This window comes from Cygnus atratus, chromosome 8, assembly GCF_013377495.2.
Source record: "Cygnus atratus isolate AKBS03 ecotype Queensland, Australia chromosome 8, CAtr_DNAZoo_HiC_assembly, whole genome shotgun sequence".
Lineage (NCBI taxonomy): Eukaryota > Metazoa > Chordata > Aves > Anseriformes > Anatidae > Cygnus > Cygnus atratus.
In genome coordinates, this window is record NC_066369.1 from 1,896,357 (window position 1) to 1,917,136 (window position 20,780).

A 20,780-nucleotide genomic window follows, 5' to 3' on the forward strand; every position below is an offset into this window, starting at 1 on the left:
GGGCTTTGTGCAGCCCGGGCCTGGCCGAAGAGGTGATCGGTGGTAGCATTAAAGCAAGGCTGTGTTGTGTGGGTGGTCTGTGCTGCCTCCTGTGTCGTGATACAGCTTCACCCTTAAGAGCTGCCAATATTACAGAATTGCCACAGAGGACTTGAGTAAAGGCAGAGACAGGGTTTGATGTGTGGTTAGAGAGAGTCTCGGTTTGGATAGGAGATCAGAAAGTGTAAATATAAAAATAGTTTTGCCTATATTATATGACATTGGAAAACTCTGTTTGGGATTGCTCATAGATACGATGTCACTTTAGACCCTGAGCTGACGGCAGAGCTGAAGCTTGTTTTGTTACAGCTAACACTAGAGTTGAACTTCATTGAAGGTGGTGGGTATGACAGTTGTTGAAGATAATGACTACCTTGCCTTATGTTTAAATGTAAAAGAAAATGACAATGTTTGGTGGAATCCCCAGGTGAAGCCCCAGCTTCCCACAGTACTGGCCAGCTGCTGGGCTGTGTAATGTCAGGTTTCATTTCTACACCAACACAGGAACTTGGAGTTAGATAGACCTGTGGCAGTGTTTGATAACTGAGAGAAAGGTCACTGGACTGGGCTGTGAGGAGTCCCGTAGCCAGGCAGGGTGGCTCTCATTGAGCATCCAGCAAACAGGTGTGTGGGAGGTAGAGAGTGGGCTTGGAACAACAAGCAAAGAGAAGAAATGGGCTCTGTCTGCATTCAGAAAGTAGGGCAACATCTATGCTAATTGTGGAAAAACTGCTGCAGCAATGAAATACAGCCTTTAGGTTTTCTCTCAGCAGAAACAGCATGCAACAAGCCAGTACAGGACAGCTGCTCCAGATGAAATACTGACTGAGTGCTGGTGTCAGTGGGTAACGTGTTTATGTTTTTATCCTTACTGAGTTCAGCATTTCCATCTCTAGTATTTTTCTTCCTATATGGAGCTGTTGCTCTAAATACATATCAGAATGCTATAATAACATACCAAAGCAGCAATCAAGTAGTGAATTTTGATATAGCAAAGAGGATTCAGAGGAGACTTTTTAAAAGCAAATTTGGAAATTTCAGTTTCCTGTTCTCTGTACTTTACATTTAAAAATCAAAATCTTTAGGGATACAAAGATGATAATGAGAAATTGTGAAAACGTATGCAAAATAGCTTTGACCCTAGAAACCTTCAGCAGACATGTACTTTCCAGAGCCAAAAGTAGTCTATTGAATCATGCAAGCAACATAAAGTTAGCTAAAACATTAATTAAGTACGGTCGTCTTAAAAGTAGAATTCATGCTTCATTTTGGCAAGATGCCCATAAGAAAAAGATAGATCTGTCACGGTCTTGCAGACTGCTGTAATTAAGGTTTGAAATACTTCCTAGTCTAAAACAAGGATAGTTCAGACAGAGCTAACTGTTTAAACAACATCCTTTATGAACTGACATTGCTCCTCCGTTTCAGACTGACATGTTTTACTATTTTTCTTTTTTTTTTTTCTTATGGGCTTCTGTGCAAAATGTACAGGAAGAACAGAAATTAGGAAATAGTCATCAACGCTTTTTTTTAATAGAAGCTCAGAGGCTAGAAAACAATTATATAGAGTAGCCAGAACATTCTGTGTGTAGGTAGTGCAGAAGGTAGGAAATTAAATTTTATACCTCAGAGTAGTTAGAAAAAAGGTTATCTGTCTGGAGGTTTTGTTCTTTTCTGTCTGTGAACATGTGAACTATTGATGTTAATTGGATCCAAACATCTTCAGACTTTAAGGATTTAAAATTTATTTCCAAATTTTGTGTCTCGGCTCACATCCAAACCTGCAAGTTCTGGAGGAGAGATGTCTATCAGTGCTTCAGTCAAACTGTTTTAAGATTTTGATTAGTGAGTAAATATAAAGTGAAAGGTCAAGTTGATTGCACGTGCCTTTGACTTAAATAGGATAAGCGCATCATATGGGCATGTAGTCTCCCAGTATAATTTTGGATAACATGTTATCTTTTTAGATCTCTTAACTCATACAACCTATTTTCCATTTAGAAAGCTTAGTCTCATTTTAAGGATGTAAGGTATTCAGGGGCCCAAGATCGTCAACCTTTTTGTAGTGCCCTATTATTCTGTTATATTTCTAGTGTAATCCAATACTCGTCTCAGAAAAATCTGCCCTCTGGCACAGTCCTTCCACTGTCATAAGAGTTTAGTTTTCTGTGATCTCAGTGGTATTTAACAATAAGGTCTGAACTGCATGTTTAGTGGAAGCTGTGGGAACATGGATGTCAAGTCCATTAATCATGGATTTAAAAAAAAAAAAAATAGGCTTGACTGTCAGCCAAGGATTAGCTGTGCCCCCACTGCAAAACCTATTCAAACAACCCACCGATTAGGTCAGCTTGTCCTTCTGCCCTGAGATTTTTTTATTTTTTAACAGAAACTGGCAGTTGCAGCTATAATCCTTGCAGTACTTGAGGTTGTGTATAGATATGTGATTGGAAGACCATAGGCTACTTCTAGTTCCCCAATGTCAGGTTGACACAATTGCATAAAATCAATACAAAACGACATGTTCTGAGAAGCAGATGAGTGCACAAGTTGTAATGGCTTCAGGAGTACTTCAGTATCTGCTTAAAAGTATGTTGCTGTAATTCAGCAATTCATTTTTGGTCTGACTTCATTTGGAAAGTAAATATTAACTGTATATATTTATCAAAAGATAAATGACAATTATTAACCTGTTTTCTAAATATTATACTGAAAAGATGAAGTTTTTGCAGTGATGACATCTTGACACTGATGTGTCTGAGGTGCACACAAGGAAATATAACACACTACAGAAATTTTGAGTGTTTTAGTTTGGCTGATGAAATTGAGCAGTGTCCCTTTTGGTGGTGGCTGGTGAATTATCTCTGTCTTTTGAGTGAAGTTATGCTGATGATTTGTGGTGGGTGAGTTCTGCTCTTTACCTGGGTAAAGATGGCACAAAAATGTCTCAGAGTGCTCTGCTGTGGAAAAACATTTTGTTTTCCTCTACTGCAGCTCTCAATCAATGTGGCTGTTCTGCATGGTTAACAACATAGCTCCAGAATCCTATTACTATGCAAAGTAATTTCAAATTATTTCACAACTCAATTGCTCAGACTCTGTTGGATTTCGTGACTTTCTGGAGTTATCTTGAATTCTCAGAACCATTTGGCCCTATTCTTTTTCATGTGCAGAGTTATGTATAATATGGAAATTGGTGTTAATGGTTTCTCTAGCCACTATTGTCCCCACTAGCCAAAACCAACACTGTAAATCTGTGTTTTATTAGCAATTCTGCTCCAGAGCCGCACCCTCGGCGTGGTGCTGTGATGTGCCTCTGGCATCTTTGTCAGCCGTCTGACTCCAGGCTGCCCGGGAGCTCGGTGTGGAGGCAGAGCGAGGGTGGCGTGCCCTTACCCCGGCGTTACAGGCGGTAGCGTGCTCTTACTGCCTGGTGGCCATCTGGGCTTTCAGGGGCTTCTTAGGGTGCTTGCTTTGAATCATATGGCATTAATTGCTGGCCTGGCAGCTTCTGTCCCGTTCACCTGCTGCAAGGGTACCTGAAGCCAGCTCCAGCTAGCTCTGCGGGAATTTAATCTCGCTGCCATTGGGAGCGGGTTGCTTGCTCCTGGCCCTGGCTTGGGAACAAGCTCTGGAGCGGGGTGTCAGGCTGGGATGCGGGAGGCATGCCCGAGGAGCAGCTCTCTGTGGCTGTTGGAGGCGCACCAAGAAGGGCTTTGGTTTGGTTTCATCCTCTTGGTATAAAATGTTTTTAAGGTGTGCTCTTGGGTTTGTAGTTTGACATGTTAACATTTGTATTTAAAATTTAATTATACATTTATTAAAAGGTTGAGGCAGAGTAGAAAAATGTAAAATGAGAATTGAAATTAAATGCCAAACTAAGGTTTTTAGGGCTTTAGGATCTGCAAAACTTGGCATACCTAGAATATGGCTTTAAAATGTATAGCAGCCTTAATGAGTTCCTGATATATCTGTGTTTCTGAAGCTCTTGAGAAAGCAAATCATTTTTCATTTTTGTTAGATAATAAATAATAGGCCAAGCAGAGCAAATTCTGAAATTTGATATTTTTCAAAGAACCATATATATAGTAAAATGATGACAATGGAACTTGTTTATTAAACTAATGTAGTGATTTTATCACTTCATTCTTGGTATCTTAGTACCTGATATTAGACTGGTATGGTTGCCATGGTGACTGAACACACTGTTCCTTTCATTTGACCTTAAGTTCAAGCCCTGCTGTTGCAGTAGAAATGCCAAGAACACCTCCACTTTTATTAAAAACAAAACTATCAAATACATGCAAAGAGAAAAATGGGCAAAAAGAAAGGACAATGTGACATTACACTGTGAAGCCAAAGAGGAGAAGAGCCTGTTTTCAATGAAATAAGTGACCAAGAAATAAACAACTGTTAGAACATGATATCAAAATACATATCCTGTCCTTACATTTAATTGTATTTAGATCGATTTGCTACATTACATTTGCTATTCAGTGTAGAAGTGGCTGTGCTCTAACAACTCGCCCTTATTCATTTGCTTTTAGAACTGGTTGGACTTACTCTCAGAAGAGCAGCGTTGAGCTCCTCAGTTCCATGTACCGACCAGCTGCAAGGCAGAAAATGGTTGAGGAGGTCAGAGAAGATTCAAACTAGGGTCCAGACAGAGGTGAGCTCCTGTTGGCTGGTGTTTGGGGGCTCCTGTGTTGTCACCATCCCCATTGGTCACCCCACATGACTTTGGGGTCAGTGACTTTTGAGGCTCTGATCCACACCCAAATGGAGGTAGTTTGGTTGTGGAAGGAGCCCTGAAAATAGGGAAATTCTGGATATTGCTGTGGGAGATAAGAGAGCACCAGGAGTCATGGTGAGGTTTGGCAGCGTTGTCTCCTGGCACCCTCCTGAATTCTGAAATAAACCTGTATCCTGGTCCTGGCATGCTGTAGCCCATAACTTCAGGTAAAATTAATCGAGATGAACCCTTCATGAAATACTTTGTGTCACTAAAGATTGAGTGTGGAACTTTATCTGTGTAGGAAATTCAGTAAACGAGCAAAACACAGATACACTAGTATATAAATACTAGCACACCTGACTTATTTTCAGTTTTTGAGATTGCTTTGTTCTGACCCTAACTTAAGGTTAGTAAGAAAACTTGTTTATTAAAATTGGGTCAGATTCTTTCTTTCCTAGGACCAGATCACCAGTGACACAGCTGGCTGTCATTTCTTGTTTCCTACAGTTTGCTCTAGCTAGAAAAGGTGTAAAAGCAGAGTTTTTTAGTACTTGCACAATATTTGAATGAGGGAAAATTAATTGAAAAAGACGAGTTAAGGATATGTGGGTATAAACTAAAGAATGACGAAAATGCTATTGGTAACAAGCGTAAAAGGGAACGAGATAAAGGTTTATGAGTACAGAGGAAACAAGAAAATTATTTAAAAACAAAAACAAAAACAAAACTTTGCTACCTAATGGGAAAGCAAACAAATAGTGTTTGACAAAGAAAATAATGAAATGCTTAATAGTTACTGTGCATCCTTTTTAACTATAAAGGGATAATATTTACAGGCTGCTTAATGCAATAAATCAACGAGGAGAGATGAGAACGTAGGAAGAACCATCTCAGAGCATACTCTGAAAATGTGTTAGATTGGTGGAGTTTGAAAACACACACCTTGCTGAAGGAAGCAGCAATGTTGCTGCAGTCTTTGGAGAGATGATGGAGAAAAAATAAGTTTGTGATGTAGTGGAAAGGGGAAACTGTACATGCTTTTCTGCCTTTGTCTGTACTATGCTGCTTCTAGTTTTTGCATCTTTTTTTGCAACTTCAAGGAGGAGGTCCTTGGAGCAGAAATACTTTATAAACCCTTCAGTGATCTGGTCTAGGTTTGCAACATCCAAGAAACAACTAAAATAACCATCTTACAACCTCTCACAATTTCTCATCTATGATAATGACTTTTTACGGAAAAAAGGGGTTCAAGACTCAAATTGATTGTCTGGCAGGTCTGTGGTAATGCAGAAATGGATTACATTTCTGCAGAAACAGATCCTACGTTTCTGTTTTTGAGACTTGCAGATATGTTGGAGTATAATCAAAAGGTAAGAGTTACTAGTTTACTGTTGCATTTCCTTTAAAACAAAATGACAGGGAGAATTTTGAATTCATGGAGAATTATCACTGCCTTCAAAGTGGAAAATGTGGATACAAATTAGTTTGCAAATATCATTCTAACATCCGTAGTTTTCAGTTGAAGCAAATGTGAATAAAGTATAAATAAGCTGATTGTCAGTGTTCCTCTCAACGGAAGCAACACCATGTGAATTCTGGTCTCATGGGAAAATAGATTAAAAACAAAACACAAGAAGCACAAGCACGTGAAAGTACCGTTCTGATGGTAGATCAGCTTGGTTTGGTTTGCAATGCAGTGGATTCTTTGGCAAAGCTAAAATATCCCAACAAAGATCTTTGTCCATTAGTGTTATAGCTATGACACAAAATTACATGTTACTTTACAGCAGCAAACAAAAGAATATGATTAGAATACCCGTGTGAAACCAAAATGCTTTACTCAGGCTTGGATGCTTCTGATATATATATTATTTATTTATATATATATATATTAATAGCCAACTCATCCCTTTCTAAAAGTGAGCCACAGATCTCATCTGATGACCTAGACTTGTTTAACCCTTTCCAAAATAGGATCAACACCCACTATCATGATGCAGCTTTGGGGTCGTGGGATTTGCAGGTCAAAGCCCTTGGGCACATGGCACGTAGACAAGCATGGGGATCCACTCTTTTTCTTCAAATAACGTATGCTGGTATTAAAAAAAAAAAAAAAAAAAAAATCAAAACAGATCTTCCCCTTCTCCTCCAACCCTTTCATGTTGTTTTACAGCTGAGGAGTCTGGCACAACCCTGCTGGTCTTTCAGAAGTGCCTTCAAGAGTTATTTATGCACTTTACTTCAGTGTAGTACATACATGACCCTGCAGGTCTCCAATCTGCCAAAACCAAAAGCTTCAACGTTTTTGTCTGCCTATCACAGCATGGGTTTAATTGTCAAAGATCTTCTCTAAAAATGCATGGCGCACTATTCCTTTCAGGATAGTGTAGCAGAGGCTACACTATCCCTAGGGACTAGAGAGTCCCTGTCCCACTTATTACCCTCCACATTTAAGTACTGTTTTGCAAAAGGTGTATAATGGCTTTACTTGTTCCTTTGAAGAAACATTCTCTGTCGGGAACTCAAGATAATGTTCTTTCCTAAGACGTAAACTGTAACCTGATGGTGTTGGCTGAGGAAAGAGACACATTAATTATCTATTTCAAAGTTATAATTGACCCTGAACAAAAAGTTAAGCTGTTTAATAATATTGTTTGTATTCTTAGTTAAGCTTTTGAACTTGGTTAAGACGAATAATATAGAATGCATATTTTTCTTCTTGGTGATTCCTTGTCCATTGGTAGGTGGTTTTTTTCCTGCTTCTCATTTTTTCTTAATACTAGATTTGTGCAGTAATTAGCAATTTTGATTCTGTCACTCTTGTCCAAAGCATCTTTAGAGTTGGAACGACAAGAAATTTAATTGAAGCAGCTATTAAAAAGGGAGAAAAGAATTTCTCAGAAATGTTAGCTAAATGACAGTTTTCTCAGGGAAAAATGGCAAATGAAAATTTTTGATAGCAAATTTCATTTTCATTCTTATCTTTTAACTGTTAATGGCACAATTCAGTTAGAATCTTCTTGCACTAGTAATGTGTTACTTTTCCCCATACATGTATGCAAATGCTTAAGACAGTTACACTTAATATTTATTCTGCAGATTAGATTTCTGATTTTTATTTAATGCAACGAGAGTTTAACCTGGAAGATACCATCATCTTTATTAATAGCATAGTACATGACTACTAGGACTAATGCATCATTAAAAAGCATCCAAAGAATGAAATTAACAACTCAGAATATTTAAATCTGCTTTTACAGGAAAAACTGTCTTGGTTCTAAGTTGGATTTTTATTGTTATTTTTTATTGTCATTTGTAATATCAGTATTCTGGGCAGAAAGAATCTCAGAAGTTTCACGCTTAATGTAGTTTCATGTAGTTTCAACTAATTTTTTTTTGGCTTCAGTTGTTCCCCTATGTGATACTTGCAAAGGTGACAGAGCAGCCTGTGACATTCAATAATAGTACTCCCTTCTAAGCAGTATGTGCAAGACAGTTAGAATATTCTAATATTCTAGAAACATAAAAGAGCATATTTATCAAGATATATTTCATATTATCCATTTATTCATGTTAAAGGTAATCCAGGTAATAGCATGTTATGCTTAGGTATGTTCTATGTACCTACTTAGGAACGTAAAGTTTGGACTTGTTCTTTCTCTTGAGCTTGACTCTTTCAAGGTCTGTTTAACAAGAGCATATCTAATTGAGTTCTTCATGACTTCACTGTGAAAACAGGGAAAAAAAAATATTTCAACCCAACTTTAACTCTAGTTCATGTATTAGCCCAATGAAAATTAAATTAAGTCTTGGAACTGTAAGTACAAATAAATTCTGGAGTGAGCAGCAAATGCTTTGTAGTATGTCAGTGTTCAACAGATCTCTAATATTAATGGTGAAAATTCAATTATTCATTAAAATGACTCTTCACAGCTCTTAATTATTTTCTATGGATGCAGTGTAAGCCGGGGTGGAGCCCAGACCCTCTGGCCCAGTCCCCCCAGGCTGCGTGCACTGGAGCCAATCCTCGGCCCCTCTGGTAGCTCCTTGGGGCAGTGTATGAGTTGTTGGGAGGTGTTAGGCAGGAGTTCCAGAAACATGTTGGTTCTTCAATTTCCTTCTCATTTAGTTATCTCATCACGCAGTGGGCTGACAGCATATCAGGTGAGGGACTCGAATCAAATAATTCCTCAGCAGTTGTGAATATTTTTCATGTGCCCTCTGGGCACGGGTCGGGCCTGCTCTGCCCAGCTCCCAGCCCCAGCTGCAGGAAGCAGTGCACCCACGGAGCCTTCTGAAAGGGGGGAAAGTGGGGATTTAATTGGGGAGGGTGATCCCTGCTACAGCTCTTGATTATCAGCAGCTATTGTGCGGCTGTCCTAAAAATAACGAGTAATAGGATGGTGCTGTTAGTGATGGCACCTCGGCTGGTGGGTAGCATATTGGACAGGAGTTTCTCTCTGAACACCATTGTTCATCTTTTCATTGAAATGTGCTTTATTAAGGAATATATTGCAATTTGCTTTCAGCATTGAAGATCCTCTTAAATTCTAGAGAAGCCACTATAAGTTGTGCTGGGAACTTTAGTATAGCTGTTAAAGTCGGTGGCAGCTGTCAGCCTCACAGTTGGGGAACTTTTTTGATGGCGAACAAACCTTGAAAGCGTTCTGCGTGCACAGCTCAAAATATTAACTCTGCTCCTAGGAAAGTGTAGACGAGGACGGTGAAGTTGCCAGCTGTCACTTTATTTCAGTGTGCATTTATTTATTTATTTATTAAGTTACCCTGTTGTCATCATGCAAGTGTAGCAGTGGGTGGAATGGTGGCTTGTTTTTAGCTGCTGATTGGTGTCAGGGCTGCATCTGGAGTTTTAAAATAGTCTTCCTGGTGCTGACGGAAAGATTTTACCCATCACAACCATCTGACATCCTCTTGAACATGGCTTGTATTTGCTGTCATGTCACATCTGTGAGAACAAATCCTAGGTTATTGTATCGCAATTAGGCAGGTGTATTGTGGCCATGAGATTATACTCATGGCAGATCTCAAAAAGGTAATGTGGAATTTTGCTCTTAAGACTAATAAAAATCAATGCCTCCATTATTACCATTTGCATTTTCTGTGTCTCAAGCCTCAGGATGAGAATTCTTTAATAAAAATTGGCTGTTAGATGTTTGGGGAAATGAAATGAAAGCTAAAATAACAAGAATATAATGGTAGAGAAGTTTAAAAGCCTTCCTTCGTAAGGAAATGAGGCTGGGATGACTGCATTGTTAGTGTGTCTTAATAACCTCTGATGTGGCTGGCCAATTTAGCCAAATTTGACAGGTGGAGAGAGAGCTCAAAGGTGTTGAGTTTCTAGAAGTTTTGTAAGAATTAGAGTCTGGAGGGAAGAGAAAGAGATATATTTGTACACTCACTGTGGGAAGAGCTGCAGGGTGAGCTCAGTTAATGATTAGACCTCGGAGAACAGGCAGAGAGGAGCTCTGCCAAGACCGGAGCTGAGACATTTTACCTGACCTTGCTTTCTTATCCATCATCTCTAGGGAATGTCCCAGTCCAACACAAGGAGAAGCAGAGAAGCAAGTTGCATGGGGAATACTTTCATGTGAGGACAAAGTTGCCCAGTAAGGGGGAGAGGATGCTATGAGCCAATCCCCAAATCAGGAACATGATATTGAAGTTTTTAATATCTGTTTTGCCCGATCTGTTACCTGTAGCATAAGTTTTGGAACAATTTTTTTTGTGAGCATGATTCTCCTGGCTCATCTCCAGTGGATCAGGTTGGGCTGGGTTGAGAGAATTCCCCTGTGATGGAAGGCTGTTTTGTGGGAATCACTGCACTGTAGTTCACAGTGCTCTCTGAAAGTCCTGGGGTGTGGGGGCTGTGTTGCCCACCTGCTCCATCCCCCAGGGTTGCTACCTGAAAGTGTTGGATTCAACTGTAGGGGCTGGCTGGGAAAGTTTGACTTTCCACTGCTGTATGAAAACCTATCAGGTAGTTTATTATTCTTAATTTCTCTCTTGCTTGCTTTTATTAAAATAGGAATCATGAAATGACTGCCACAGAGTATTTCATAAGTCTTGGCTCCTTAATGGATCCCCACGTAATTTTGATATACATCCTCTTGGGTTTGGCAACTATAAAACAACTGCTATAGCTTTCACTGTGGCAGCTTTTCTGCAGAATCTGTTCCATCAAATGGCATGTTAAAGGTCTTCAAATGTTTCCTTATTGTTGCAGGCTTGCAAGGCACCACCCTGAATTGTTTATTATACTTCTGCTCTTTCTTACTCTCCTTAAAGAGTGTATTTTTCATTAGGTCTTGTTCCTCAAGGACAGATCCACTGTACGAGGCTTGTTACACTCTTAATGGGCTTTCCTGTCACTTAGTCTTGTACACGGGCCATGGAACTTCAGGAATCTTTGAGACTTAATGTTATTTAAAAAGTGCCTCCTGCTTCTTCTCTAATTAATTGCAATCAGAAAGGCTAGTTGGTGGACACATGGTGTCGCAGCTTCTGTGAAATACTGCCTGATGGCTATAAACATTGCCATATGTTCCCTGTGAAATATTGCCATAATCACTGGCAACAGGAGCAGCTTATAGGAGATGAAGGATTAGTTCTTCTCCTTTTTCTGCTTTACTTTCAAAATCTGTGAAATATTTCCTGATCACCTTAGTGGCTTTTTAGTTGCTGCAGTTATAGTGGGTTTATTTTCTTTTAAAGTATTATTGAAGTAACTTTTTGGCTTTTATCTTTTATATTATGGCTGCCAGCAGTTGCTTTACATACCATGACCATTTGCTAAAGCCACTTGTTAATCAAAGTAAGCAGCTAGTTTAAAAGGAGTTTTTTTTTTTTTTTAATAAATTAATATAATTTTGCTATAAAGGTAAGTAGTTCAGAAATTAATAAGAATTCTCAAACTTGACAGTCAATGAGCTATAGTTTTTATCTAATTAGGAAGTTTCTGTTCTTCATTGTGTAATGTAGGTAGAAGGATAATTTGGGGGCCGAACTGTTAACCGGTGCTTTTGATTGTGAAGAAGTGGAATCTTCAAAGCTGTGATCTTAACTAACACTTTTTTTGGCCTTTCAAAAGAGGTGGCTGCTGCAGTTTGCGGCAACATCTAACAGCATTAGTAAATAATGCTGTTTCCTGTGCTCATACAACTTCTATAGCAGTAGCCTAGTAAGAAATAATATATTTCAGTAAAACAGTGTATTTCAGATTGTTCATCAGTGTTTCTAAAAAGCTTTCTTTTGTATGTTTTGCCTCTGACATTAAGTTTTTAACACTTTGGCCTCCATTATAAGGAGGCCATTCATTAGAAGCAGCAATCCTCCAATTACTACAACACGGCTAGAAGCCTCAAAAGACTGCTTCCACAATAAGTGTGATTCAATAAGAGAAAGGCAGTGCATTAAGCATGTAAAGTGTTTTTGTGTCTCTGGTTAGAAGCATAGGGCTCTCATGGAGGTAAGCAAACAGAATTGATTCTGCTCCTTTTATTAGAATTGGTTTCTTTTAAGCACTGCTTTTCTGTCTCAAATTACTAATTCTAATAGGGTATTTGCTAGCTCTGAGAAAAATTTTGTTTTATTAAAGCAACAAATGCTTTTACATGCCCCTCTATACTTTGGGAGTTGTGGGCTATTGAAGCAAGTTCTGTCTTACAAGCACAGCTCAGGCTATTAAACTGTACACAGGTGATTGATCTCTTTAATAAAACCCTGTTCTTTAGTAAGGAAAGAGTGATAAAGATAAACAAATGACCTTGTTTGTCCAGTGCTTTGGAGATTACAGTAACATGAGGACATCAAGAATGCCATTTTAATGAATAAGGTAGATGAAACGCATCAATTTGGACTTCATTTTAAGCATGTCTAGAAACCAATACGCTTTAAGTTAATGTGATCCGTGCTTTTCATTCGTTTGTAACACCACGTGCATTTTAACAGAAAACGTTTCATACTTTAGCAAAGACAAGACCTGGCAGGTAGAAGACTGGCACTTTCTGCATGGATGTTGGAGCGACATGGAGCGACAACTTTGTAAGCCCACTCTCCTGCAGCTTGCTGCAGCTCCGATCCTGCCGTGTGTCGATGGACACGTGTCACGAGCACGCCTGAGGGGGGCTGACTGCGGATCTGGGTGTGAGGAGGGATAGCTAGCAAGCTGCCCTGGAAATATAGGGCTATACAGATCACTGCGGTCCTAACGCCAAAAATTGTCTGTTGCGCATGTACTGGGTTTGATTGTTCATTTGTACTGATGTTTTTCAGGAATAACTCTGCTGATGCCAACAGTAACATTGATTTTTTTTTTTTTTAAGACAAGTGTGAGAGGAGAATCAAGCCTTCGTTTCTTTTGCTATTCACTAAAAAGCATTCTTTCCATGGCAACCCCTGTTTCCATGGTACATGCTGTATTGCCCTTCAGAGAAGCTTTATTAAGAGACATATACACACACATGCTGTCATGTGAATGTGGTCGCATTTTATAGCACTCTAAAGGAAAACTACAGTAAATTGTCTTTTTTTTTTTTTTTTTTTGCAAGTTGTAGTGCTTTTTTCATTATACAATGTGATGAAGGATTATTGCTGCCACTGCTTGGTAGTGTCATGGGAATGTAATAAAACATGGTTCTCTCTACTATTGTTAGAAGGATATTCTTCAAACTGCTGTATTTACCAGTACATTAAGATCATTGTTTTCTAAACTCTTGTGAAAGTTGGCATAGAAAGTAATCAACCCCTTTTATTACTTTAAAAGTAAATATATAGTAAAGATTTTTACTCTTCGGTTCAGTGTGGGAAATAATAGAGAGATTAGCAAATTCATAGGCTAATCTTCCTTTTAAAAAGAAGAAGCGAACCCACAGAAAATTTGTGGCTTTTTCTCTATAATGATACCTATTAGAAGCTACTTTGAAAGAATGTTTAAAATTAGCTAAATTTACAAAAGCGAGACATCGTACCCTTATTTTTGACTACAAAGTTGGAGCTGTAAAGCTCTATTAAAAGTTATGTCATTGACTTTACCTTTAGCAGGTTTGTTATAATCACCCTTTTAGACTTTTCTACCAACTGCCATTTTGAGCTGTAATGGTATAAATACATAAAATACAGTCTTCAGATACGCGAAGGCATCATTCAAGTATGTATTGAGGTGACATAAGCAGCAATGTTCAAACCTTCTGATTTTTGGAGAGCTGCTTCTGGTACAGTACTTACCTGGAACTGTAACCTAACAAGGCTATGTGGCTTTTTTTTTTCTTTCTTCTTGAATCTGTTTATTTAGTGTCTGCTTTTCAAATATTCTGTTCCAGACCTTAATTAGAAGATCCGTCGAAAGTGGAGTAAACCTAAAATATACCCATTTTCAAACAAGATTACTGCCTCATAGAAAAAGCTCTTAATTTCAAAAATGCCATGATAAAATTCTTGCAAGAGTATTAGACCTAATCCTCCTCTTAGCGGAAGGAAAGAAACCTTGCCTGTCATCTGGGCTTGCAAAGTAGGATCATCCTTTCCAGACACCTTCAGTGGTGTTTCTTTCTTTCCTTTGGTCTCAAAAATCATAATTATTGAAGTAATATTTGAGTTCATATGGAAAAAATTACACCGAAAAGTTTGGAGAGTCCTAAGGATTCACCACATGAAAGAAGAAATGTAGCTAATAGCTGTGACTGCTGGTGTGGCTGGAAAAGTTCAAGTAAGGTGATGAAATGTCAGGAACTTATTTTGAGCACTTACATGTAACCTTTAAAGTTTAGTTTATTAGTCAGTAGACTGAAAGCTTGTATACAAATTAGAGGCTTTTATTATTCTTTCAGATGTGATCGCTTTCCTTTCATTGGGAACAGAGCCCCTTAGCAGGGGCTTCATAAACAGCTCTTTGTAAGGTTTATGGTTTAGTTTCAGATTAACTTTTTTTATTTTATTTTTTTAATACAATGGAAAGTGTCATTTTAATAAACTATTTATTCCTTTTACCAAACAGCCCTGGATTGATGTTTGTGGAAGTGCTGGGAAAATAAGGAAGGAATAAAATAAGAATTTTACTTTGAAATCACTGAATACACCCATAGCTGCACTCTCTACTGGAAGACTCTGCAGTGGTGTGGCACCCAAATGAGCCATGGAAGTCAGTGATAATGCCCTTAGTTATCTTAGCCTTAATGCCCTTAAACCATGCTTAATTCTATTTTTCCTTTTGTGAAGTCTAGGTTTGACTGTCCTGAATGATCAAATGTGAGTAGATCTTACCAACAGTCCTCACTGCTGCTAAGTCAGATGTGTACCAAGCAATGCTACTACCTGGCTCCTCAGAAGGAGGAAAAAATATTATTTGTCAGTGGGACAGTTGCCTGCTGTGTGCCACCCTGGCATGCATTGCCATGTTAGTGCTGGTAATTGCAAGGCAGGAGTAGGGCAGCTCCTGAGGGACTGGGGCAGGAGGCAAAGAACTATCAGCCAGCAGCCCACCTGGGAGGCTGGTGTACGTCATTGTTCTTCAGGATTGTGCTGTAACAGAGCAGCACATTTTAGATAGTTTAGGAAAAGTTCAAAGCATCATTATGGCTGTTCCTCCAGGGCTGCGCAGCTTGGCAAGCCAGGCCTCCTGCCTGAGGATGCAACGCCTTGCACCAGCACTGTTCTACCAAACACTCAGGAGCCACAGTGAAGCCATTGCAAGCTCAGTGCTTTCTGTGGCCTCCTCTGTGTATGTGGAAAGGCAAGGAGCCTGAAATGGTCTTATCCTGCCTCTGAAACCCAGGTAACCGTTTGGTGATGGGCATACAGGCCCTGTTGTAGGGCCTGTGCCAGGCTGCAGGCCTACGCTTAGGCTAAGGGCCTGGAGGTGCTGACAGGATTCACACAGACACTAGCGCTTGCTTCTGACTAAAATCTGTAGAATTTGTGGAGAAAAATCCCGGATTCCAGGAGGGAATCTGTCATTGAGCTTAGACCACTGCCTGCTGGTGTTCCAACGTTCTCCTGCCTTAGCTCCCTGGGTTGCTGGGACGGACAGGTGTGTGGGCAGGGCCTGCCAGCCCTGTGGGCCAGGCCTATGGGGACACCCTGTGGGGCCTGCCCCGGCCCTGTACACCCACCCTGGGGTTCCCTGTTGCTCGCTGTGATGTTTCAAAATTAAGATGTGGAGATAGAAAGATAAAATGAAGGCATGAGGTCTTTTTGATAGCTAAGCAAAACAACACACACATACTTCAAAGTAACATTTTGCCAAGTAAATGCAGTATTCCTCAGGACTGCAAATACATCCCTGTGTAGTGTAATTAAGTAATGTGATAAACACTGTTCAAGCAGCTCGCTGTAAGCACAGAGCTGATGCACAGACAGGTGTCTTGCTTAGCATGGCTGTCAGGAGGACGGGACGAAGCCTTGCTGCGGCATCCTGTCCTCCCATCCCTAAGGAGGTGCCCAGCCCTGCTGTGGCCGCCTGCCTGGCAGGCGTTCCTCCTGTGGAGGCAGCCCCTTACACCTCAGTGGTCATCCAGTTTGCAGCAGAAACACACTCAATTCTGCATTGTAATGGTGCCTTAATGATGACCGAAATGTGTTTTGTAGTGGATGTTGATAACTAAATACTTACTCCATATATAGACATTCAAGTAATTGGAAACTGTTATAGCCTGGGTTCAGTTTAGATGGCTAGAGAGTATCTTAGTATCGAAGGTTAAAATCAATAGAGTGTGTTCTGGTTATTTTTCAGATTTCTGTTGTATATTTAACATGGTATATTTGTATCATGGGCTTTCATTCCTGTAAATCTGAGCTCTCTTTCTTGAATGAATGAGGAGATAAGCAATTGAATTTGAAAGGTACTTTATGCAACAGAAAAGCAATTTTGTCCCTGGTTATCAAAGGGCAAGAAGCAAACTAACAATTGAATGCTCAGTGTTTATAACCCTTATGTTGCTGGTTTGCCCTGCACCTTATAGGAGCTCTGTTTTTTGGCTGTGCATGTTCTCTGTGACCAGGAGGCTCCTGCTGCCCCATGAAGGCGAGCTCCACTTGGCATAGGCTGCTGCTCTGAGTGTTTGCTGGTGGCAGGGGTGCTGGCTGCTCTGGCTGCTGTTCAGACCTTTGTAACCTGTCTGGGAGGGTGTTGGAACCTGGGGAAAGCAAATGTGGCTGGGTTTGGCACAGACACTGTTTACACTGGTAGTGTTTTAGCACCTTTGACTTTGTAGTTTTAGGAGACTTGAAAAAATAGTTTAAAAGTTATGACAGAAGCAATTGTTGAGATTGAAGTTGTCTGCCTAGCTGTGTGTCTCTGCAGTGGTGTAACTGAGCTGTGGCCTTGGATAGCATTTGCTCCCAATAGCTGTGATTAACTACTGTTATTAAATACATTTAAGTATAGTTAGTTGAAGTGTTTCATACCTTAACCTTAGACTTCTATTAAAAACAAAAACAAAACTTAATGCTAGGAGGCTTGGAACTGGGGAAATAATACTTAAAGTAGGAGCTGGATGTGCAGATATGTGTAGAGGCCTGGAATAACAAGAAAGGCTATTTAAGAGGGACCAATCTGAGAGAGAAAATAACATAATTGTCAGCAATATAGCTTTACCCAGACAGTGGTCCAGAGCAAAGTAACATTTTACTTAAGAACCTGAGATTTTTCCATCTGCCCTTTGCATTGGGGTTTCAGTTCCATGTGTTTTGAGAGGCATGTCCTACAAGGATGTCTGAAGCCCAGTGGCTGGCAAAGGCGCTGAAGCTGGGACCTGGCTGTGCTCAGCCAAGGGACACTGCAAACGTGAAATTAAAAATTAAAATTTATACTCTTTGTAAACAAAAATCATCATTAGAGCAATTTTTTTTTTATTACTTTATTTTGATTCTGCAAGAGTGCTTCCCAAAGTCATAGAATCATAGAAACACAAGGTTGGAAAGGACCTACAAGATAATCTAGTCCAACTGTCCTCCTATCACCAGTACTACCCACTAAGCTACTAAATCATATCTCGTAGCACCATGTCCAGGCACTTCTTGAACACTGTGGGGGACGGTGACTGCACCACCTCCCTGGGCAGGCTGTTCCAGTGCCTGGCCACTCTTTGAGAGAAAAAGTTTTTCCTGATATCTAATCTAAATCTCTCCAGGTGCAACTTGTGGCCATTTCCTCGAGACCTATCATTAGTTATCTGAGAGAAGAGGCCGACCACCGCCTCATCACAACCTCCCTTCAGGAAGTTGTAGAGTGCAATGAGGTCTCCCCTGAGCCACCTCTTCTCCAGACTAAACACTCCCAGCTCCCTCAGCCGCTCCTCGTAAGAGTTGTGTTCCAGACCCCTCACCAGTTTTGTTGCCCTTCTCTGGACGTTCTTCAGGGCCTCAATGTCTTTCTTGTAGTGAGGGGCCCAAAACTGAACACAGTACTTAAGGTGTGGCCTCACCAGAGCAGGGTACAGGGGGGTGATCACTTCCCTGCTCCTGCTGGCTACACTATTACACTACTACACTATACAGGCCAGGATGCCACTGGCCTTCTTGGCCACCTGGGCACATGGCCGGCTCATGTTCAGCCGACCATTGATCAAAACTCCCAGGCCCCTTTTCTCTTCACAGTCTTCTAGCCACTCTGCCCCAAGCCTGTAGCATTGCATAGGGTTGTTGTGGCCAAAGTGCAGGACCCAGCGCTTAGCCTTGTTAAACCTCATCCCATTCGCCTCAGCCCAGCAGTCCAGCCTATCCAGATCCCTCTGAAGGGCCACCCTACACTCAGGCAGATTGACACTACCTCCCAACTTGGTGTCATCTGCAAACTTACTGAGGGTACACTCAATCCCCTCATCTAGGTCATCAATAAAGATACTAAACAAGGCAGGCCCCAGTACTGACCCCTGGGGGACACCACTTGTAATGGGATGCCAGCTGGACTTAACTCCATTAATCACAACCTGCTGGGCACGGCCCTCCAGCCAGTTCTTTACCCAGAGAAGAGTATTCCTGTCCAGGCCACGGGCAGCCAGTTTCCCCAGGAGAATACTGTGGGAGACCGTGTCAAAGGCTTTGCTGCAGTCTAAGTAGACTACATCAACAGCCCTTCTCTCATCTAACAGTCTGGTCACACGATCATAGAAGGAGATGAGGTTGGATAAGCACGAGCTGCCTTTTGTGAACCCGTGCTGGCTGGGCCTGATCCCTTGGATGCCACGCAAGTGCCATGTGATCTCACCCAAGATGATTTGCTTCATAACTTTCCCTGGAACTGAGGTCAGGCTGACAGGCCTGTAGTTCCCCAGGTCCCCTTACGGCCCTTCTCGTAGATGGGAGTCACATCGGCAGGCTATATTATTCGTATCAGTAGTTGTTTCTTGATGGAAAAATTACAAAAATTGAAAGCAAAACAAACAAAAAGCAAAACAACAACAACAAAAAAGAATCTAAGTAGAATGACACTAGATACTTATGTCAACTTTTTTTAATGGGAGTGAAAAACTTTTTCTTATGAACTGTGCGCTCTCAATAACAGGAGGTTTTTCATACCAGATTCCCTTTTATTTAAAGGACAGCTTTCAAAATGTTAGCAACAAGTATTACCCATGTCTCTTTTCTTCAGTGTCAGCAAGAGTGACACGGAAAAGAAAAATTAATAGAAGTCAAAACTGCCTAGCTGTGTAAGGTATTAATATCTTGAAATCAGTTGTCTCAGACACGATTCAGATACCTGTTTGAAGGTGAAGAAAAAAGATTTTTATTTCTATAGTGATGATCAGTTAAAGCTGGTAAATCACACTTCTTTGTACAGCCACTTTACATAGTACTCTAGACTCAAGTTTATCTTATTTTGGGCTGTTTTGTTAGTGGATTTTTACCTGTGTGAGGACGTGTTTAATCTGTTTTCCATCTTTTCTTTGAAGAGGAGTAATAGATGGTTTTATACTTATTTTCAAATCTTAATCGGTTTTAGAAACTACTGAGAGTAAAGTAAATTTCTAGAAATGAAACTGTGTGTAAGAGCAAATTTGAAATTGAGATCTGCAAAGTCAGTGGAACCTGCATGTGTTGAGATTTAAGTAGATTGTGTATGAGATTTCTGTGACAGGTTTAGTTAGATGGTTTTATGTATTTCATTATGAGATTACAGCTTCTTCCTGATCTCTTTTTTTCTTTTTTGGGTAATGGATGCTAGGAAAATGCAGGCACAATACTATGCGCTAAATATACTGCTAGTTTTTTTTTTTTAATAATTCTTTATCTAGTTGTTATATTTTAGAGGTTTTGTTAATATGTGAAGATACTGGAACTGGGGTAGTACCAGAGGGCTCTTAGGATTCATCTGCATCAAACTATGGAGCTGCCATGTGTGAAAAGGGGTACTAGAGCAGGTCCTACAGAGCTGCAGGTTCATGTTTGGTAAACAATAATTACTAGCATTGCCTCAGCTTACAGCTCTGAACTAGTTAACAGGGCAAATTCCGTCAGTGTTCTGTGGCAAAGGTTTTGGGTATTTTTCAAAGAAAATGAATGCACTTTGCTTATCCTTTGTCAATGGTAGTTACAAATGGAACTACAATTTCATGTAATAGCTATAAACCATTACTCTAATGGTTTGACAAATACCTGTGAGGATAGACTGCAATATTTCATCTGAGAAAGGGCTGAATATTAAATAAATGTAACCTCCCATTGGGTCCTGCCTTACCCTCCTACTGGTTTTGGAAGATGAATTTAAGAGCTGAAAGCATTTTAGATTAAATGTTAGAGGAGAGGTTCAGTAAGACCTAGACAGCAGATTAGCACTTTGTGCTTGTAATAACAGTCCTTTCCCTCTTCCTATTATCTCTTCACACACATCATTGCAAAGTACTGAATTTAACTTGAGACAGGTGTACAGTTGACTTGTACTGATCATCTAATAGATATTGTGGACAATTAATGACATTTTTCTCCCCCTTTTTTTTCATACTATTTATGATGTGCAAGACTAAGAGTTGGGGTTTTCCTATTAACTCAATAA